This window comes from Bidens hawaiensis, unplaced genomic scaffold (genome assembly GCF_021521415.1).
Source record: "Bidens hawaiensis isolate Kalapana, Puna unplaced genomic scaffold, B.hawaiensis_p1.1 tig00026669_1, whole genome shotgun sequence".
In the NCBI taxonomy this organism is placed as follows: Eukaryota; Viridiplantae; Streptophyta; class Magnoliopsida; order Asterales; family Asteraceae; genus Bidens; species Bidens hawaiensis.
In genome coordinates this window covers 36,071-60,634 of record NW_027494300.1, presented here as the reverse complement: position 1 = coordinate 60,634, position 24,564 = coordinate 36,071, and positions in this window count along the sequence as shown.

The window sequence follows — 24,564 nt, the reverse complement described above, 5'->3', positions numbered from 1 at the left end:
AAACCGAACCAAAGATGAGCTTAGGGGTAACCCTAGCTCAGATCTGGATCGAACGGGACGAAAAACGGTGGAAAACGAGTAAGATCCCGTTTTTCCGGCGAAAACGCAGTTTTCTGGCGATGACGGCGCCAGAAAAGCGGCGCCGGAACAGTATATATGTCAGAGAATGTTTCTCTGATCTAATCCTAATTCGTTAACAGAGGTTTAACGAACTAGCCTTGATTCATTAGCTAATTCGTTAAGGAAAAGAATGACGAATTAGCCCCATTCGTTAAGGTCTAGTTTGTTAAGGTCCAATTCGCTATAAGGACCAGTTCGTTATATGGCCCAATTCGCTATAAGGACCAGTTCGTTATAAGGTCCAATTCTTGATAAGGACCAGTTCGTTATGTGGCCTAATTCGTTACAAGGGCAGATTCGTTATAATAGTAATACGTTATGAACTCCCATTGGTTAAGGACTAAATTACGAATTAGAACTTTTAAAGAATGACAGAAAGGTCCCTGTTCTTAGAATAAAATAGATAAATTACATAGAAACCCTCGAACTTTTTAAGTTAGCAAATAATATAATAATCAAGAATCCTAATGGAAAATGTGTTAAGATAGTTAATGAAAATAAAATTTTTCCAAGCTGACCTAGCAGCTATATCCCAGCCAGGGGCCAATATGTCACACCCCGACCAAAGGCGGCGGAACATGCCGAGGTGTAACGATTGCCCATAAGCACATGACACTATTAAAGCGACAATATTTAATAAACTCATTTTATTTCACAACATCGAAAATGTCACATAACAATATTCATAACAAGTCACAACAAAATATTACAAATATTGCAAATCAAATATTGTTCATGTTTGCTAATATCCTAATGGTATTTGAGACGTTTTCTTCAAGCATCCAAAATCAACCAAGATGTAAACCTGTAACATTTCATAAAATAAAGTTTGTCAACACAAAGGTTTGTGAGCAATTTATAAGTTTGAACATATAGATATATAGTATGAAAGATCCACAAAACTATTATACGAAACAATAAATAAAAGCTATAAACTTGGATAAATAGTTATCGCCAAACAAGTTAGCGACAGCTAGCTATAAGGGGATGCCAAATAGTCTAGGATTTTATAGTTATCGTTAATTGCATTACGTTAACGACACCTTGCCATAAGGGGTTGCCAAATGGTCTAGGATTTATAGTTCCACCATCCAAGAGTGATAAACACATAGGCAAATAAGCATAGAACACCAAATCGAGCAATTATTCAAGTAAAGTATACAACAATGTTTGTGGTTTAAGACCCAAGTATAAAACATTTAGTTTAAATAAGATGAAATGTCACCCCCAAAATAAAAGATAATAAAAACGGGGTATGAAAGTACTCACGTTCAAGTAATAAACTTGAAAAGTTGATAATTTGGAGATTTTACCAGAACGACGGATTTAGTGTAAGAAGCCTAAATAAAATAAAGTCTTGGGTTTAGAAAGGTTGTCTTGAAGATCTTTAAATAAAATAATAGTTGCAAAAAGTAAACAATTAAAGTTCAAGGTTTAAAATGTAACTATTTAAGAATTTATAATAATAACCCTTTAAAAATGTAAGTTTGCTCGAAACCGGGTTAAAGTATCTAACCTTAATATTTACTTAACCAATGTTAAGTAATAAGGTGGGAAAAATGCTAAAATGCAAGTTCCATTGGGCAAAAGATACTAATACGGGTCTTTAACGAGTGTTCGGGTTGTTGGTTCGGATCTTGACAAATGGTCAAACCCAATGTCAACTTTCCAAAATATTAATTGTTATTAGATAACTCACAAAAACTTTATAAGACTTAACCAAGTATGTAGAACTATTGTTTTAGAACTAACAACGTAAGTTAAGCGAGTGTTCGGTTTTGTCGGTCCAAACTTTATTATGAGATCAAGTTGGATCCAACATTTCCAAGTACTTAAGAAATTAATTAAAATCAGTTTGTAAACTATTTTTAAAGAAATATAAAAGTCTTGATAGCTAAAAACACACTTGTGTGTCTTAAGCGAGTAAAAATCGGATCGGTTTAGTTTCCATCTCACAATATGTTCCTTGATGGTCTCCACATGCTCAAATAACCAAGAACTTGTATAAATGGATTTTAGAAACTTAAATATATCATAAAGCAAGTTTAAAACAATTATTTAACAAAACTAGTAACAAGTTCGGTTCACGGTTTGGACTATTTACGGTTAAACCGAGGTTAGTCTTTACAAACCCCCACCATGGAACTTCATAAATATGACAAACTAAAAAGAGCATAAGTTAAACATGGTTAGTATGTATAAACAAGTTACATAAGTATATATAAGAACACGAAATTCTCCATGAAGCCTTGCCTTACGAGGTCCGAAACTCAACCAACCGGAGTCGGAGAAGTAACTACGAAAGGTAACAAAGGGTATTATTATATATACGTTGTACAACCATAAATAAGTGTTAGTAAATTTAGATGAACAAATTAGAAAGAAAGATTAAACTTAGTTTGACATTTAGAAGTCAAAACTTCAAGAACACGTAAACAAACAACCTTGAATCTATGGAGTTTTGAGAGAGAATTTGGAGCAAGAGCAAGTGTAAAATGAAGAAGATGAGTGTTTATATATAGGGTAAGGGTCAAAGCTTATTTACAAGGTTCTCTTTTATGTTTTGTATGAAAATAGGTTGGTTAAACAAACAAGCAAAGCACAAAACAACAAACAACAACGAAATGGTGTACAGGGGGTCCTAGACGTCGCGCGACCTCCCCTTGGCCCCTTGGTCGCGTGACGCGGCGTGCCCAGGGGGCTTGCCCAGCTCGTCTAGCGGTTCCTTTCGCGTCCTGAGTTCGTTTTTGATGTATTTTAGTCGTTTTAAGTCCGTTTTCGAATCCGTAAAAGAGGTTTTTCAAATTAAACAAATGGGAACAATTTGGTAACATAAAAATCCAATATTTTATATATCATGAGTTTCGGTTTACAAAATGGGCCGGTTTACAACGTAAAACAATGCATAAACGAATACAAATAAGACCCGAAATTGACGAATGTCACAGTTTTTCCTACTTTAGGAAATTTCGTCCCGAAATTAAGATGTAGACGATGATGCAAACAAATATGGATACTTCTCTTTCATTTCATCTTCTCGTTCCCAAGTAAATTTCGCGCCACGCCATGATTCCCATCGAACTTTGACTAACCGAATACGACTTCGCTTGGTTTTCTTCTCGTTGCGATCCATGATCTCAACGGGTCGTTCAACCATGATCATCGACTCATCGACATGTACTTCGTCAAGAGGTATATGGATATTACCCTCGGCTAGACACTTTTTGAGATTCGAAACATGAAATGTCGGATGAACACCGGCAAGTTCTTGCGGTAGTTCGAGTCGATACGCTACTTTCCCAACACACTCAAGGATTTTGAAAGGACCAACGAAACGAGGAGCTAGCTTACCCTTCTTTCCGAAACGGACTACCCCCTTTCAAGGAGATACTTTTAGAAGGACAAGATCGTCAACATTAAATTCAATCGGTTTTCGCCGTTTGTCGGCGTAACTCTTTTGATGACTTCTAGCGGCTACGAGGTTCTTACGGATTTGATCAATGACATCGGTTACTTCTTGGACCATTTCGGGTCCCGTGATTTGAGCTTCACCGATTTTCGTTCCAACTAATTGGAGATCGACATTTACGACCGTAAAGAGCTTGAAAATGAGCCACATCAATGCTAGAATGGTAGCTATTGTTATAGGAGAACTCGATAAACGGAAGATGAGAATCCCAATTCCCACCGAAATCAAGAACACACGCTCGTAGCATATCCTCGAGTGTTTGGATTGTACGTTCAGATTGACCGTCCGTTTGAGGATGATAAGCGGTGCTAAGATCGAGACGAGTTCCCAAGGCTTCTTGAAGAGATCGCCAAAAGTGACAGGTAAAACGGGCATCGCGATCGGAGATGATAGAAAATGGCAAACCGTGTTGGCACACGATTTCCCGAACATAGATTTGAGCAACCTGCTCAACAGAATACTTCTCGTGGATCGGAATGAAATGAGCATATTTGGTCAAACGATCATGATCACCCAAATACTATCGTTTCCTTTTTGGGTGTTGGGTAATTTGGTGATAAAGTCCATAGCAATGTCTTCCCATTTCCAAACGGGAATCGGTGGTTGCTCGAGTAGGCCAAAAGGTCTTTGATGTTCGGCTTTGACTTTTGAGCAAGTAAGACATTTAGATACAAACAACGCTACGTCCTTTTTCATACCCGGCCACCAAAAGGTAGCACGAAGATCGAAATACATCTTATCCGCACAGGGATGAAAGGAATATCGCGAATTGTGAGCTTCGTCGAGTATACAAGTACAAAGGTCATCGCGATTAGGAACCCACAAACGATTGAGAAAGTATAAAAGACCATCGGGTTTGGTTTCGAGTTGAAGTTCGGCTCCACATGACATTTCCTCGTACATGTTACCCTCTTCAACGGAAGTACGTTGAGCTTGGAAGATACGAATTTGAAGATCGGTTTGAACGACGACGCTTAAGAGTAGAATGGATTTGACATTAACCTTTCGACTTAAGGCGTCGGCTACAACATTTGCTTTACCGGGATGATAGCGAATCTCGCAATCGTAATCACTAAGTAATTCGGCCCATCGTCGTTGTCTCATGTTGAGATCTTTTTGGTCAAAAATATGTTGAATGCTTTTATGATCGGTAAAAACCACACATTTCGTACCATAAAGGTAATGTCTCCAGATTTTGAGAGCGAAAACGACGGCACCAAGTTCGAGATCGTGAGTCGTATAGTTCTTCTCGTTGACCTTAAGTTGCCTTGATGCGTAAGCGATGACTTGACCTCGTTGCATGAGAACACAACCAAGTCCTTGATGAGAGGCATCGCAAAATACAACGAAATCGTCGTTTCCATCGGGAAGGGTTAGGATAGGAGCATTGCAAAGCATGTCCTTGAGAGTTTGGAAAGCTTCCTCTTGCTTCGAACCCCATTCGAATGGTTTCCCTTTATAAGTGAGGGAGGTAAGAGGCAAGGAAATCTTAGAAAAGTTTCAAATGAAACGCCGATAATATCCGGCTAAACCAAGGAAGGATCAAATTTCCGTGGGGGTCGTTGGAGATTTCCAATCCTTAACGGCCTTGATTTTTGCGGGATCAACATGAATACCTTTGTCGTTTACGATATGTCCTAAAAATTGAACTTCCTCGAGCCAAAATTCACATTTTGAGAATTTGGCATAGAGTTTTTCGTTTCTAAGGAGCTCGAGAATGGAACGCAAATGATGTTTATGTTCGGCTTTGGATTTAAAGAAGATGAGAATGTCATCAATAAAGACAATAACGAATTTATCGAGGAATGGTTTGCAAACGCGGTTCATGAGGTCCATAAATACCGCGGGTTCATTTGTTAACCCGAAGGGCATAACCAAAAATTCAAAATGTCTATATCGAGTACGGAATGTGGTCTTAGGAATGTCTTCTTCGCGAACACGCAATTGATGATAACCCTATCGAAGATCGATTTTGGAGAAACAGGTTGCGCCTTGGAATTGGTCGAATAGGTTGTCGATACGTGGCAAGGGATATCGGTTTTTGATAGTAAGCTTGTTAAGTTCTCGGTAATCAATGCACATACGAAAAGAACCATCCTTCTTTTTCACGAATAAGATGGGAGCGCCCCAAGGAGAAGAGCTTGGACGAATGAAACCTTTATCGGAAAGTTCTTTGAGTTGGTTTGATTATTCCTGCATTTCCGACGGGGCTAAACGGTAAGGAGCCTTGGCCACGGGCATCGCGCCGGGCACAAGATCGATACGGAATTCAATCGGACGAACGGGAGGAAGACCGGTAACATCTTCGGGAAAGACATCGGGGAAATCACGAACGATAGAAATATCATGGATTTTCCTTTATTTTTTGTCTTTTGTCACCGAGAGAGTTAGAAACGGAACGTACTTTTGGCGTAAGTACTTTTGCGATTGAGGGCACAACATAAGATTTAGTCTTCTAGAATTAGCGTTTCCAAAAACTTTAAGAATTTTGCCGTTTACTAGCGGAATGCGAATGAATTTATCGAAACAAACGGCTTTGGCACGGTGGAAAGATAACCAATCCATTCCTACTATGACATCGAAACTTCCCATTTGCATCGGGATGAGACCGATGGAGAATATATGATTAGAAAGGATAAGAGTACAATCGCGGGCGACGGAGTTGATGGTAATGGAATTTCCATTGGCGACTTCAACGGAAAACGGTCGGGAAAGCTTAGTTCGAGGCATAGAAAGTTTCGACTCAAATTTCAAACAAATAAAACTTCTATCGGTACCAGTATCAAATAAAATAGAAGCCAAATGATGGTTCACCAAAAGCATACCGTTCACGACATCGTTTGCCACTTGAGCTTGATTCGCGTTCATCATGAAATCTCTCCCTTGATTGCCATGGTTGACTTGAGGTGCTTGTTGTGGAGGTGGAGGTGGTGCTTGGATTGCTTGGATGGGTTGGATTAGTGGTGCATTAAGTTGGGGAATTTGGGGTTGGTAGGATTGGACTTGGTAAGCTTGGGTTTGGTAGTATGGTATGGTTACGGTTTGAGCTTGGTTGGCAAAGGTTAGGCGTGGGCAATTGTTACGGAAATGATTTGGATCACCACAATTAAAGCAAGATCAGGGTTGTTGGGGTTGGTTTGGTGGGTAGGGTGCATATCGGTTTTGGGAATTTTGGTGAAAAGTTCTTGGTTGATTAGTTTGGTTAGGTTGGGTTCGTTGGGTGGATCGGCATGTGGTGTGGAAGTTACCAAATCGGATACAAATTGTACAATGGCGACACGGCGAGTTTGTTGGGTGGTGAAGTTGGCATGTGTTACATACCGGGGAGTTACCAACATAAGGTTTCGGTTTTGGAGAAGAGTTTGGGCTTGTTGTTGTGGTTGAGGTTGGGTGACGGCATAGTTTCGGTAGTTGGTTTTGGGTTTCTTTTTGTTGTTGTTGTTGTTGTTGTTGTTGTTGTTGTTGTTGTTGTGACGGGATGAGTTGAAGTAGTTGATGGCTTGTGGTGCGGGTTCAACCTTGGCTTGCGGTGCGGGCTCAGGCTTGGCTTTCTCACTTGCTTTCTTGAGTGTTAGGGTACCCGCCTTCACGTGATTTTCCACCAGCGCGCCGGCCAAAGTGATGGCATCCTCGAGGGTCACGGGTTTGCTACTCATGACAGAGTCCCGAATTTGCATTGCTAAACCCCCAATGTATTTATCAATTTCACGTTCGGTTGGAGCAACCAAATGAGGAACAAGGATGCTCAACTCATGGAAGCGGAGTGAGTAAGTGGCGTTATCACCACTCTCTTACTTAAGATTCCAAAATTCCTCCTCGAGCTTTTGAAGTTCGTGCTTGGGGCAAAACTTCTTCATCATGAGTGCTTTGAGATCGGACCATGGAAGAGCCATAGCCGTTTCCGAACCTTGGAGGTGCATAACACTACTCCACCATGTTAGAGCGGTTTCTCTAAACATGCTTGACGCGAAATTTGTCTTTTTTTCGTCAGGGCATTCGCTGTGTCGGAACACACTCTCGGTCGATTCGAACCAATGCAACAAAGTAGTCTCACAATTGGTTCCAAGGAATTTGGACGGGTTGGCACTAGTAAATTGCTTAACTAGGTAACATGCGGGTTTGGGTTCAACGGGTGCAACAACGGGTGCGGGTTGGGCACCTTGGATTTGGGTTATAAGTTCGGGAATCACAGCGGCCATTTGTTTGGAGATGAGAGCGGCCATACGTCGGGTGGAGTTCTTGCGCGGTTGGCGTCTTAGTGGAGGCATGCTAAATGTTTATAAAGAAAATGGAATAAGTTTTGGGTAAAAGAAATGAATATAAAGGTGTAATAAAATAAAATAGGATGAAGTTTGATTTATTGATTGTGAATCCTAAAGTTAGTAAGGAGAAGATGTTAGTGTTAGATAAAATATATAAAACTTTGTTTATAATTAACATATCGAAAACAAACGTAAAATATTTTGAGATGGTTAAAGCCTAAAATTTTGAGAATTTGAGATTTAAAGAGTTGGGAAAATCGTGCATGATCCACCATGACTTGATATCCCGACACTAAAAAGTTTATAAAACACCACGTTGGAGTCTAAACATGTGTACGTACCACCGAAACTTTTTCATGTTTTCGACTCAAATAACGATAATAACACAATAAATCGAGATACAATGTCATGTCAAAACGCTAGTACATGTACCACCTAGTTCTATTGTTTTGACACTGAAAATAAGGATAGCGACTGGAACGCTCGCATTCGACTACTTAAAGAATTAACATATATAACATGATTTGTGGCCTAGAAAACGAGCACTATAACTCAACCGTCCCAGGTAAGTAAATCACCTTTGATTCTTGGAATCTTTTTGTGAAATGGTCGTTTTATAATGTCTCGTTTCCTATGATGGCTACAAACCCGAAATAAACGCAACCTTTAAGGGATTTGAAACAACGGGATCCAAGTTAATCTTGTAATCCATAAAACACAATGAAAAACAACTTTTTGTGTTTTAAGGTAAGGATACCTTAGAAATACTATGAAAGTGTGTGTATGTGAACATTTAGGATATTGGTAAATTTTAAACAAGATTATAAATAAATAGAATGCGACATGAACAATCAATTATAGAGTAAACACGTATGAGCACACGTATAGGACCCTAAGCATAACAATTCTAGGTCGTTACGTCTAACCACCTATCTTATTGTCATGACTCTGATACCAATCTGTCACACCCTGACCAAAGGCGGCGGAACATGTCGAGGTGCTACGATTGCCCATAAGCACATGACACTATTAAAACGACAATATTTAATAAACTCATTTCATTTCACAACATCGAAAATGTCACATAACAATATTCATATCAAGTCACAACAAAATATAACAAATATAGCAAATCAATTATTGTTCATTTTTGCTAATATCCTAATGGTATTTAAGACGTTTTCTTCAAGCATCCAAAATCAACCAAGATGTAAACCTGTTGTAACACCCGGACCAAAGGCGGCGGAACATGTCGGGGTGCAACGTGATTGGACAAATACACAAGACACTATTTAAAGTGACAATATTTATTCAACTCATTTTATTTCAACAAATCACTAATAACACATCTCGTTCATATAAACAAATAGCAATCATATTGTTCATTTCACTAATACCCTAATAGTCTTGATAACGATTTCCGTCAAGCACTCGAGTCAACAAAAGTCAAACCTGTAACATTTCATAAAATAAAGTTTGTCAACACAAAGGTTGGTGAGAAATTTATAAGTTTGGCCTATAAGTATATAGTAATAAAAAGCCACAAAACTTGTATACAAAACAATAAATAAAAGCTATAAACTTGGATAAAATAGTTATCGCTAAACAAGTTAGCGACACCCAACTATAAGGGGATGCTAAACAAGTTAGCGACACCCAAATAGCACGGAGATGGCGTCGGGAGCCCGCCGAAAATCCGGGCTCGCCGGAAAACGGCAGGGGGTGGGTGGTGACGGCTGTGTTGTTGTGTGAGTGTGTGTTGGAGGTGGTGGCCGGAATGGTGGTGCTCGCCGGAGGCGGCGGCGGCGGCCGGAGTAAAGAGAAAGAGATGGGGGTTTATGTTTAGGGTTAGGGTTTATTCTATTTATATGGATGGTGTATAAAAGTTACATTTTGGCCCCTCAAGTTCTAATAATGGTTTAATACAAGTTTAAAGGTTTCCAAAGCTTGTAACGAGTTTACGAAAATCATTTTAAACCCCTTATGTTTTTCTTAACGATTCTATAGTGTGACAAACATCGATTTATTTATGATCGATGTATATAATAATATTATATGATAATTAAATAAGGTTCTAAAAATGTTGGATCGGTTTTATAAAATAAAATTTACAAAACGAATATATACTCAAGACTCAAATTTGACGAATGTCACAGTATCCCCAACTTTTTAGAAATTTCGTCCCGAAATTAAAATAAACTTAAAGAAAAGTAATTATTAACAAATGTTGTCTTTAGTAAGATAATTGCATGAACAAACTTTAAGCAAACGAATAACGTCAAATCCTTGCATGATTTGAAAAAACGATACAAATAAGAAACATAATAAAGACACTTATATATAGGATGTACCAGCGGTGTATCCACCATGCCCTTATCATGATTTCGCATTTTTATAGTTTTTCTGCCATCATCCTCGATTCTGAGTTATCGCACACAAGTGTACTTACTATGGCTTCCATACTGGGATTTCGATAATTAAGTGTGCACCCATAATTATTTAGATCGTCGTATGGTCCACATGAATCGTTCCATTGTGTGGTTTAAGAGGCATATTTATATGAAATATTTAAAATGGATATGTAAATAAATTTGTTGAATTTTACCAATATTGACAAAACAGTATTAACGGTTGAAAATTTCGGGATTGACTTTTTAATAAGTAGGAAAAAGGGAATACTTAAATGAAACATTTAAAATCTTAAAGTATAACCAAGGTGAAAATAACTATTTTGGTTTAAATAAGTGAAGATGTTCGCATAAATAAAATTCCGGGTAGACAATTACGAGACAAGAATTGAAGTCAGATGTCCTCAATGTGAAGGAATAAGTGAATCATTAAAATCCATGGTTTAAATTCGGGCCACTAAACTAGTATAAGATCTGATGAGTGAAATTTTACTAATAAGAACTCTGATAGATGTAAGTGTGAAATCCAATAAGTGAAATAAGGATCCAAAGAGTGAAAAACGAGAAGACTGAAAGGTGAGTACATGAGGTCGAGGGAAACAATGTTACAATTAGTAATAGCGTACAATTAGTTTCATATGTGGGAAAACTTGAGGTTATAAGTATTTAGGATAGGATTACTTGAAATGTAACAATATGAGAAATGAGGTGAGTTTCTTTGGGGTGATGCATACGTGTAACCATATAAATAAAATAGTATTCAGTTAACAACCAAAACAATCGATGAAATGTGATAAAACGTGAATACGACCACTATTGTGAAACCATTTATATAATCGTCATTATAATATCGGTTTCTAATAGTGCCAAAACTTGTAGACAGCCACACATAGGCTGTTAATAGATTAGATGAAATGTTATAGATTAGTGTATAGAATCATGTTTACATAAATGCTCAAACATGAACAAGATAGTTATGAAAGTATCATTCAAAAGATAAACGGAAGTATCACACAAATGGGTATTGAATAGTTGAATTTGGTCATGAATAATCAAGACACAAAAATGAAATCTCATGTGCATAATATTGTCATCGAAACATCTCATCAAATGAAAGTAAAATCGCAAAAATTATGAAACTCGAATTTAATGTCGAAATATGTAAATCGCGTAGAGTATAGACAAAAATTGAAAACGAGGTCTTAAGTAAGGCCGTTTTATTGTTTCTAAGAAATGTACAAATAACAAGGCATCGCAGTAGCGCGTAGCTAGAGAAACATTTAAATCATTACCAAATATGAATCTTGCAAGCCAATTTGTTAAGGGAGTGTGCATACATAAAGCGGTTGTGATGAAAAGTATTTATAAAATAATGCTTGCGATAATAAGATGTAATAGTTTGTGTAAATCGTTATTGAACAAAAACTTGTGTAACAATATAAAATATTTATAAGCGCGTCCCAAAAGATTTGCAAAGTCATGGTCATTGAGTTTATGCATGATGGTGAAAAGTTGTAATTTACTATTGAATAAATCTCGAATTCGACATTCAAAATGAAACCTCATATTTATTAAGTTTTTAAGAGATTTATCACTTTAGGTGACAATATTTAAAACCTTAAAAACACGCAATTAGCCGTTTAATATTTTATTTGAAGACAATTCCTCATAATAGAATTTTTGTTGCCATGACAATCTTAGATTTTTGGAAAGATGTTTTATAAGCTTTGGAAAATTTGTAAAATCGTTAGTCTTGAAAGAGCTTATAATCTATATGTGATTATTTGAACACATGAGGTTGTTATAAATACACTAGTTGTTTATACATACATAATTTTTTTTTTTTTTTTGGAAAATGAAGCCTGCGTGTGTATGGAGAGGTTTCAGGCTTCGAATGATGAATGGTTTGGAAATTTGGTGTAGAGTGAATGTGTTTCCGGTTGGCTTGCGTAGTTGGGTTTTCTTGAGTTGAATCGATGGGGTTTGTTGACTATAGGTCTTTTGAGTGGGTTAGGTTTAGATGACTCGTGTGGGTAGCGGTTGGGCTATTTAGGTGCGGTTTTGCTGATTTGAGCTCGGGTTAAGTTGATGGGTTTGATAATTTGATCTTGGCTTAGTTTGGGTTGCTATTTTGATATCAAACTCTATGGTTGGATGAAAGTGGTGTGGCGATATGGTTTTGGTGAATTGACATAGCATGAGTCGAAGAATTTGAGTCATAGTGGGGTAAGCTTTGTTGTATAATTTGTGGGTGTGTTTGTCGGTGTCTGCAAAGTATTTGGATAGTGAATGAGATAGGTTCTTATGGCGAAAGAGTGTCGGTATTTAGGGCTTGTTATTGGGTTGATTTTGTACATCTTGGATTTACATGGGGTTTGGGTAGGCGAGGATATAACGTCGAGGTGTTAGGTTTCATTCATATTGAGGAAAGATTTGAGTGCTCGGGAAACTTTGAAGTGGAAGGATAGTTTGATTGAAGGCAGTAGTTTGGGGTGGAATACGGGTGTTTGGGAACTTGTGGTTGTGTTTAGGGAGTTTTGACTAATAATAGGTATTAAATTGGAAATATCATAATCTATAACTAAGGTTTAAATATCCATGAAAATTATGTTAATTAAGATTACAAGTTATTATGTATAAGATATAATATTGAGATTTAAACTCGTGAAACACAAGTTTTATTGCTAAAAGTTTTCCACCAAAATGAGGGTTGTTACAATACTTCGGGTCGGCTTAAGTTGTAAAGTAATTTATGAGAAAATTTTGGAAGTAAACCAACCGTGTAACGTAAGTCGTTTTTGAAATGCTTAAAATTTAAGTAGTGGGAGATATCATGGAAATACTAAGGTGATATGATTTGCATTTTAAGGTTTATTGTAAAAATAAAACCGATTGTCATGGGGAGAAAATTTTTATAACGATTAAAATACAACCTTTTTTTTTGCTTATGAGGAAATTAAAATAGGTAGATTAAATGTCATAATTGACTAGGAGGTACGCGTATGAATGATGAATGGAAATTTTCTTGCAAAGTTCGTTATCAAATACCGTGTAATGAAAATATAATGGTAAGTTAAAATGACCATCGTTGTAACTCGAGAAAATCCCAAGTAAACGATTTGTAAACTTGAATAACAATTTATTTCAGAAGGTAAAGTTATCAGACACTTATTTAAAAATGTTTTCATGGCTGTAACCACTTATGCACCCGAACTCGTTTAAAAGATTACTAAAATGCCCCTAAGTGAAAGCCCGTACTTTCAGCCAATTTGCAGCAGCCATAAAATTTTTATAAAAGATCCAAATAATTTAAACCTTAAGTACATGACGAAGGTTGTCGAAAGACGAATTCGTTGATATATAGAACGTCGAAAAAACTCATTCGTTTGGACCTCCAAACAGCCATTTTCGTAACAGTGCGCAGACCTGCGCAGCTGTAAATATTTACGTTTTTCTCATATTTCGGAGGTCCAAATCAAAAACTTTCTACATGAAAGTTGATCACAACACACTAATTTAATAAACTGTAGATTTTCGGAAATTTTCAGCAACAAATGATATTTTTAACGATCGCGAACTTATTGGGGCAGAATTGAAAGTTTAACCAAATCGAGCCTCAAAGTTTATACAATAGGGGATTTACTTGAAAATTTGAGGTAAAATTTATCGTAAGACCTTTTTAATATGAAATAAGAATTTAGTTTATAAATAATCTAAATAAGATAGATGGCATATTAAAAATCATTATGAGTAGAGCAAACCATATATATACATGTATTTTTTAACTTATATCGAAGAGATCATAATGAACGAAATTTGTAATAAAAATCATTGTGAAATCAAAATGAGAAAATTGGTGTAAAACTTTACCATACAAAATCAAGATATAAAAGAATTGTTCACGGTAAAAATAACATATATAAATGAGGTCTTATGATAAGAACTTATAACAAAATACGGAAAATAGTTTAAATTCTTGAAATGTAATAATAACGTTTTAAGATTTAAAGGCGGAAAAATCCTGCATGAACCACCATGACTTGATATTCCGACACAAAAAAAACCCTTTTTCAAAAAAAAATACTATGTTGGAGTCTAAACATGTGTCCGAATCACCGACTTTTGCATGTTTTCGACTCAAATAACAATGATAACACAATAAATCGAGATACAACGTCATGTCAAAACGCTAGAACACGAAATCACCGTAATTCTATTGTCTTGACATCGAAAAATTTGGATGGCGACCGGAACGCTCACATTCGACAACTTAAAGTGGTCATCTCATATGAGACAATCTTTAAGGAGATTTGAAACAACGGGATCCAAGTTAAGCTCGTGATCCATAAAACACAATAAAAGCTAATGTTTTCGCGGTAAGATAAGGATATATGAAAATGCATGTATGTGTAAATGTAAAATCTAAACAAAAACAAGGTAAGGATACCTTAGATTATTATGAAAATATAAGTGTATATATATATATATATATATTTTATCAAAGGTAAGGATACCTTAGTATGTTTCGAGTATTTGTGTATATATACAATTTGATGAAATAAATAAGTATATAAATAAACAAGTGCATTGAACAATTAAGTAGGGTAAACATGTATAGGCAAACACGTATAAGGACCCTAAAGTAAAGACTATACTAGGTCGTTACGTCAAACCACCTATCTTATAGTCTTGTGGCTCTGATACCAATCTGTAACACCCCGACCAAAGGCGGCGGAACATGCCGGGGTGCAACGTGATTGGACAAATACACAAGACACTATTTAAAGTGACAATATTTATTCAACTCATTTTATTTCAACAAATCACTAATAACACATCTCGTTCATATAAACAAATAGCAATCATATTGTTCATTTCACTAATACCCTAATAGTCTTGATAACGATTTCCGTCAAGCACTCGAGTCAACAAAAGTCAAACCTGTAACATTTCATAAAATAAAGTTTGTCAACACAAAGGTTGGTGAGCAATTTATAAGTTTGGCCTATAAGTATATAGTAATAAAAAGCCACAAAACTTGTATACAAAACAATAAATAAAAGCTATAAACTTGGATAAAATAGTTATCGCTAAACAAGTTAGCGACACACAACTATAAGGGGATGCCAAATAGTTTAGGATTTTATAGTTATCGTTAATTGCATTACGTTAACGACACCTCGCCATGAGGGGTTGCCAAATGGTATAGGATTTATAGTTCCACCATCCAAAAGCTGTAAACATAGTTATCGCTAAACAAGTTAGCGACACCCAACTATAAGGGGATGCCAAATAGTTTAGGATTTAATAGTTATCGTTAATTGCATTTCGTTAACGACACCTTGCCAAGAGGGGTTGCCAAATGGTCTAGGATTTATAGTTCCACCATCCAAAAGCGATAAACACATAAGCACATAATCATGTAAGCATAGAACACCAAATCAAGCATTTATTCAAGTAAAGTACACAAACAATTTTGTGGGTTTAAGGTTCAAGTAATAAAGCATTTAGTTTGATAAGTATGAAATGTCACCCCAAAACGGAAGATGGAAAAAGGGGTATGAAAGTACTCACCTTGAAATTATAAAGTTAACGAGAAATTTAAGGATGTGGTTAAGCGAGCTGACTGGTCAGAAAATAAATAAACCTGAAACTTTGAGGGAATAATATACAATTAAAAACAAGAACGTAGCCGCTGGAAACAGGTCTAACGGATGTCTAGAACTTGAGTTATGAAATAAACAATATTTAAGCGAGCTGGTACTGTTCAGAATCCGAACTGAGAGTCTGGAGTCGGGTTCTGACCACTACACTCAAGATATTATGACGAACATAAAAGTCTTCTGGTCCGAAAGCTAGTTCTAACCAGAAGATAGAGTATTCGAATTATTCCAAAATTGACTAAAATGCCCCTTAACGGGCCGGGATCGATTTGACCACCGATAGCTCCAAATTAACAGATATTGATTTAAGGCTTACGTTTATCATGTGAAAAATGTACATCTTTTATGTAAACAACTTTACCCAAAAGATGGTGTCGGGTGTTTAAATAAGTTATGTTCGTTATTTATATATTTACGATATATACATACATACATATATATATATATATAGATTAAATTAGTTTAACGAGTCGATCCGAGAAAACAGGTTATAACGGTGTTCGGTTTTAATACGAAAAAGTATATTTGTATTTAATATTAATTTTTATAAGTTTTATAACATTTAAAATACTTACAAAAAGAAATAGTCGAATAGCTCGAAACCATAACAAACGAACTCTGATTTAGGCAAATAAGATATCCACGCGACCGTCTCATTAAACTCCACTATCTGTACCTGTGTTCGTCACTGGAAACACATTCACCGTCGCCGGAAAACCAAACAGTCAGCAGGAAAACTAACCCGACAGCCGGAATACGAACCCTTTCTTGTTTTGCTCATAACTTGGTCATACGAACTCGAAATCAAGCAAATAATATATCCACGCGACCGCGTCGCTGAGATTTACCGCCCTGAACCAGCGCTGTAGCCTGCATCCACCGAAACTGTTGCCGGAAAAAACGAGGGAAATGGAATGAGAGGGTGCCGGAGGTGATGGGGTTACCGGAGAAGAAGAGGAGGAGGTTTGCGGGCTGCCGGAAAAGCCGAGAGACGAGAGATGGGAGAGTGTTGGTGGTGCGGCTGGAGGTGGTGGGTGGTCTTGCCGGAAAACGGGCCAGAGATGGCGTCGGGAGCCCGCCGAAAATCCGTGCTCGCCGGAAAACGGCAGGGGGTGGGTGGTGACGGCTGTGTTGTTGTGTGAGTGTGTGTTGGAGGTGGTGGCCGGAATGGTAGTGCTCGCCAGAGGCGGCGGCGGCGGCCGGAGTAAAGAGAAAGAGATGGGGGTTTATGTTTAGGGTTAGGGTTTATTCTATTTATATGGATGGTGTATAAAAGTTACATTTTGGCCCCTCAAGTTCTAATAATGGTTTAATACAAGTTTAAAGGTTTCCAAAGCTTGTAACGAGTTTACGAAAATCATTTTAAACCCCTTATGTTTTTCTTAACGATTCTATAGTGTGACAAACATCGATTTATTTATGATCGAGGTATATAATAATATTATATGATAATTAAATAAGGTTCTAAAAATGTTGGATCGGTTTTATAAAATAAAATTTACAAAACGAATATATACTCGAGACTCAAATTTGACGAATGTCACAGTATCCCCAACTTTTTGGAAATTTCGTCCCGAAATTAAAATAAACTTAAAGAAAAGTAATTATTAACAAATGTTGTCTTTAGTAAGATAATTGCATGAACAAACTTTAAGCAAACGTATAACGTCAAATCCTTGCATGATTTGAAAAAACGCTACAAATGAGAAACATAATAAAGACACTTATATATAGGATGTACCAGCGGCGTATCCACCATGCCCTTATCATGATTTCGCATTTTTATCGTTTTTCTGCCATAAGCTAAACATGGTTAGTATGTATAAACAATTTACATAAGTATATATGACAAACAAACTAAAAAGAGCATAAGTTAAACATGGTTAGTATGTATAAACAATTTACATAAGTATATATATCAAGAACACGAAGTTTTCCATGAAGCCTTGCCTTACGAGGTCCGAAACTTAACCAACCGGAGTCGGAGAAGTAACTACCAAAGGTAACAATGGGTATTATTATATATATGTTGTACAACCATAAACAAGTGTTAGTAAAGTTAGATGAACAAATTAGAAAGAAAGATTAAACTTAGTTTGACATTTAGAAGTCAAAACTTTAAGAACACATAAACAAACAATCTTGAATCTATGGAGTTTTGAGAGAGAATTTGGAGTAAGAGCAAGTGTAAAATGAAGAAGATGAGTGTATATATATAGGGTAAGGGTCAAAGCTTATTTACAAGGTTCTCTTTTATGTTTTGTATGAAAATAGGTTGGTTAAACAAACAAGCAAAGCACAAAACAACAAACAACAACGAAATGGTGTACATGGGGTCCTAGACGCCACGCGGCCTCCCCTTGGCCCCTTGGTCACGCGGCGTGGCGTGCCCATGGGGGCTTGCCCAGCTCGTCTAGTGGTTCATTCTGCGTCCGGAAGTTCGTTTTTGATGTATTTTAGTCGTTTTAAGTCCGTTTTCGAATCCGTAAAAGAGGTTTTTCAAATTAAACAAATGGGAACAATTTGGTAACATAAAAATCCAATATTTTATATATCATGAGTTTCGGTTTACAAAACGGTCTGGTTTACAACGTAAAACAATGCATAAACGAATACAAACAAGACCCCAAATTGACGAATGTCACACTCTGCCCCTTGGACCCTGCTAGGGGCTGCCGCCCCTAGAACCCCGCTGCCAGGGGCGCTGCCCCTAGACCCCCGTTCGTTGTGGGTTATATGAAGATATAAATACTATATGAGTAGTAATAGTTAATTGATACATGTAATTATTATACAGTTAGCCATGCACATCTCAAGAAAGGAATAACTATTAACGATGAACGTAACCGCATTCAGGTGAATTTCTAGCCCCATTTTATTGTTATGTTTCGGGGCTGTGTGCATACTCGATGTGATAGTTAATACACTTACCTTAAGTGGTAAGTGTATGCCTTACATGAATTATGTATGATGATTGCATGACAGTGCATGAATGATCTCCGGATATTGCATGGATCGTCAGGTGATAGCTAAAGATATGAATGATATATATGATGTATGATTGATGTTTGAATGAAGTATTTACGATGTATGAATGATATATGTATGGTAGGTAAATAGTAAGTGAACGATCTTCGGATATTGCACGTGTTATTAAGGCAAGTATGTAAAGGACGGGTATGTTACAGTAGCACAATATAAAGGGACCAGACCCTAATAATATTTGTGAGGATAGGGACCAGACCCTAATAATATCTGTGAGGATAGGGACCAGGCCCTTATAATATCTGTGATGGTAGGGACCAGACCCTTATAATATCTGTGATGGTAGGGACCAGACCCTAATAATATCTGTGATGTTGGGGACCAGACCCTTATAATATCTGTGAGGTTATAGGGCGGAAGGCTCTTTATATAGTATGGATAGTTATGCAAGTAAAATAAAGTATGAATATTGTACACACCTTCGGGCACGTATGCAAGTATGAGAACAGATTATATGTCGTATGATTAACTAGAACTTACTCAGCGTATCTGACTTTTAGTATACACGCAGGTGAGTAGACTGAGGCAGCTTGCATAAGGGGAAGCACATGGCATGATCTTGAAGAAGCTGGCATCTCAAGAAATGTTATGTTATTTTAAAGACAATATTTTATGTTTAAATGTTTTGAATGCCCGTTAAGACAAGAATGGATGATTATGTAATATTATGGTTTGAATGTTTTAATATTCCGCGAATGTTTTTATTAACTCTGATATTATGAACTGCGTTTATGAGTAAATCCAACGTCTAAAGTAGGGCACCGGTAACGGGGCCTTACAACAAATTTAAAATATTCGGTTATAAGTTATAATTCTAATCTTCCATAATATCAATGTTATAACAAACCTTTTTATTTCAGGTTATTTACCCCATTGATTTGCGGAATATTTCATTTTACTTTCTTAATCAAAATCGGAGATACCATGGTTATTATCATTATTTGTTTTTTTCCGGTAAGACATTCAAATTTTCCGGTTATAAATTAAATATCAAATGTTCCATAATATGAAAATTAATATTCTATTTTATAATTTCAGGTTAATGTCACGACTGATACAAGCTAATTTCACTTTAAATTCTACAAAAAAAATCCGAGATACCATGGTCATTCTCACAATTTCGTTTTTCCGGTAACACCTTTAAAATTTTCCGATTATTAATTATAAATAAAATAATCCATAATATCAATATTAATATTCGACTTTATTATTTCAGGTTATTGTCCAACTCATATAATCTAATTTCACGGATTGAGCATGACTTTATAAGATGTATTTTTTTATATTGATGTATATTTCTTTTTTAAATATTCATGTATATTCATTTTCATTATTTTTGGATAAAAGGAAATATTCATGTGAATCGAAGATATCTTGATGTATATTTTTTCCGGCGTGCGTTAATAAATTACACATTTAAGCATCTCATGAATACAATTTATTTAGTTTGACGTTCCTTATTTATTTAAATAACCAAATTAACATGAATATTGTAATTTATATAGTTTAATTATCCCATTATCACATTTTATATACTTTGACTTTTCTTAATTTATAAAGAAACCGATATTAAAAATTAACTACATTTCCGACCTCATTTACTATTTGACCATTTATATTAAATCGTTTTTTACCATTCATTAAGGTAAATCGTTTTAAATATAAAATAACATTTAGATATTTATAGTACTTTGTTACTACCATTTATAATTATTGTATTTCCTTTTTTTTATTAAAATTTAAATCTTAACGAATTATAAATTAATTTCAAATAATTTCCCCCAAGTCAAATTGAATATGAGTTTACCGTAATTGTATATATCTTTGGTATATGATAACAACTTGTTTTGAAATTGTAAATTAAAGGCTAATAGTTTACCGTAATTGTATATTTTGGTATATTATAACAACTTAATTTGTAATTGTATATATTTTGGTATATGATTAACCTTTAATTTATAATTAATGGTCCATAATATTGATTTGACTAAAATTTAAATGGAATATATATTCTCTTTACTATGATAACTTATATACATTTAAATTTTGACTATATTATTACATTTAAACATTATAATCTAATTGTGTTTTTATATGTTAAGGTCAATGGAGGTTTGGAATTTGTCTATGGTAATTCTCTACATTTTTGGTATTGTAATGCCCCGTTACCGATAACCCTACTTTCGTGTTGGATTTACTCATAAACACAGTTCTAAATATCAGAGTTAATTAAAACATTTATGCGGAATATAAAACTTTCATAAAACATTACAATATTTCATAACTTGTCTCAAAACATCCTTTGTCTTTCATATTAAAACATTAAAATTAAAACATCGTAAGTCTTCAGATGCCAGGCTCTTATTCTTCTGCCATGTGTCCCCGCTCAAGCCAGCTGTCTCATCCTACTCACCTGCGTGCATACTAAAAGTCAGCTACGCTGAGTGAGTTCTAGTTAATCACAAAATCATACAATACATTCTTTACATTTCATACTTAACCTCCTAACTTTCTTTCATACACACTTAAGTGCTTTTACTTTCATTTTTACCTTCATACTTTCTTTACATACATAATCATACGTTTTAAAGAGCCTTTCGCCCTATAACCTCACAGATATTATAAGGGTCTGGTCCCTAGTTTTCGAATATTAGAAGGGTTCGATTCCCTAACATCACAGATATTATAAGGGTCTGGTCCCTACCATCACAGATATTATAAGGGTCTGGTCCCTAGTTTCGAATATTAGAAGGGTTCGATTCCCTAACATCACAGATATTATAAGGGTCTGGTCCCTAACATCACAGATATTATAAGGGTCTGGTCCCTAGTTTTCGAATATTAGTAGGGTTCGATTCCCTCTTCGTTACCATACATTATACCCCGAGTATTTTTAGGGCTCGGTACCCTTTTCGTAACCATACAACCATACATCATACCTCGAGTATTATTAGGGCTCGGTACCCTTTTCGTAACCATACAACCATACGTCATACCTCGAGTATTATTAGGGCTCGGTACCCTTTTCGTAACCATACAACCATACATCATTATTTCCTTCTTTTATTATCTCTATCACGTTCATACGCATAAGCATTCATATTATACTTACCTTATACATAGCATTACAACCTGACAGTACGTGCAATATCCGAAGATTGTTCACATACCATCAAGCAATCATTCTTACAAAACACATATATCACATAGGGCATACACTTATCACTTAGGATAAATGTATTAACAACACATCAAGTATGCACACAGCCTCGAAAACATAACAAGGAATGGGGCTAGAAACTCACCTGAATACGGTTACGTTCACCGTTAATCGTAATTCCTTTCTTCAGTTGTGCACGGCTGACTGTATAACAAGTATACGTATTAATTAACTATCACTTCTCATAATGTATTTCTATCTTTATATGATCCACAACGAACGGGGGTCCGGGGGCAGCGCCCCTGGCAGCGGGGTCTAGGGGCGGCAGCCCCTAGCAGGGTCCAAGGGGCAGAGCCCCTGGCTGGGGTCGAGCTGCCAGGTCAGCTTGGAAAAATTTTATTTCCATTAACTGTCTTAACACATTTTTCATTAGGTTTTTAATTTATTTTCTAATCGACTTGGCTTTAGGCGAAGTTAAACCTTAGGCGAACTTAGCTTTAGGCGAAGTTAAACCTTAGGCGAACTTAGCTTTAGGCGAAGTTGTCATCAGGCGAACTTAGCTTTAGGCGAAGTTAAGCCTCAGGCGAACTTAGCTCTAGGCGAAGTTGTCATCAGGCGAACTTAGCTTTAGGCGAAGTTGCCATCAGGCGAACTTAGCTTGCAGGCGAAGTTCATCAGGCGAACTTGGCTTGCAGGCGAAGTTCATCGCTTTGAAGGCGAAGTTGCCCAGATGCAGGCGAAGTTGCCCAGACAGCCGCTGTTCGGTTTCTTTCCAGCATTTTGAGCGATTTTAACACCCTTGCTATGGTTCAATATCACCCACTACGCTTCCCGACCATTTTCGGTCGCTTATACACTAAAAAGCTTGGATCTTTAAACTTCAAGGATCAAGAATCATACCTTTTTGGGCTTGTTTGGATCTCGTTTACTTGCTAGTACACTAATCGCTCTCTCTCGGACCTACCCGACTCTTCCCTTGGCTCGGCCGGCCGGCGGCGGTATGTGTGTGGTGTGTGTGTGTGTTTTGGGGTGTTAGGGAGTTTGGTGAAAATGAAGATATTTTGGGATTTTGGGGGTATTTATATCCCTGAAATCCCATTCTCATTTAACCCATCTCAATTAATCCACGTCCAAGACCCGCTCCCTACCCGATATTAATTAATTACGCGAAATCACTAAACATAACTTCCTTTATTCATCATTAAAATTTTTAGGATGTTACAGGTATATGATTTAAACTTTAATTTATAATTATTGTCCATAATAATGATTTGACTAACAATTACATGGAATATATATGCTCTTTACAATAATAACTTATATACATTTCAATTTTTACTACAGTGTTAAGGACCGTATTTTCATAAATTACAAAAAAATCTCATTCACATTATATTTAATTTAGACATATTAAAGTTATACTTTACAAGTTTGTTATTATTTATATTTATCTTATAGAATTACAAGTTAGCTTTCATACTATTACATATTCAAATTTTCTTTTAAATATTTCAAAAGTACTACTTCCTAAAAGAAATCCACGAAACAAATTAAGGTTTCAACATCTATTATGCTATGCAAGTCAATTTGTGCATATGATTTTTACACTCCCATAACTAATGGTACACATATTTCATTGGTTTAAAACATAACATGCAAGAAAAAATATTCATGACCATAAATCATTTTTTTCTGTTACCATAAGTGCATAATTGTTCTCACATAATGCTCAGAAACTAACCATTTTCGTGATTATAATTTACAATTGTTCCAAATCATTTCTATTTATATTATATTTTACATAAATAAGTAACTAGTTTATACTATATAATCGTTACTTTATTGTTGAAAGCTCTTTGGATTCTGAAGATGAAGTTTAAGGTAACAAATATTCAATAAGTTATTTATTTAATTGATAAGTCTAAATTTTTACTTTATTGTTTACTTTGTTTTGTTTGTTTACGTTATTAGTTTACTTTAAATACAAACTTCCAAAAACGTACAATAAACTGGTATAATTGTTTTTTTTTTGTCAGGTTGTGATGGCAGTTTGTTTTTTTGGTGGATTTTGGTTGAAGGTGATGATTGGTAAATTTACATCCACATGTTTAGATCTTCTTTTGGAATCTCCATTTTATGTTTATATTTAGATTGTGTTAGCATTAAGCTTCTATTAACCGAATCTGAATTTTTAATTTTTTATTTTAGTGGTTATAAATATGTTGCTTCTCTAATATGATAGTTTCAATATTCTTTGATTTTTGATGACCAGTTTGATGCATTTGTTTTCTTTCTAGTTATAAATTTATGTTACATTTTCACACTAGGTTATTGACCCGTGTACGATACGGGTGGACGTACATTGGTGGAAATTAAGGTGATAAAAGTTTGTTTCATATGTTTATGTAGAGAATTATTTGATATAATTGCAATTCAT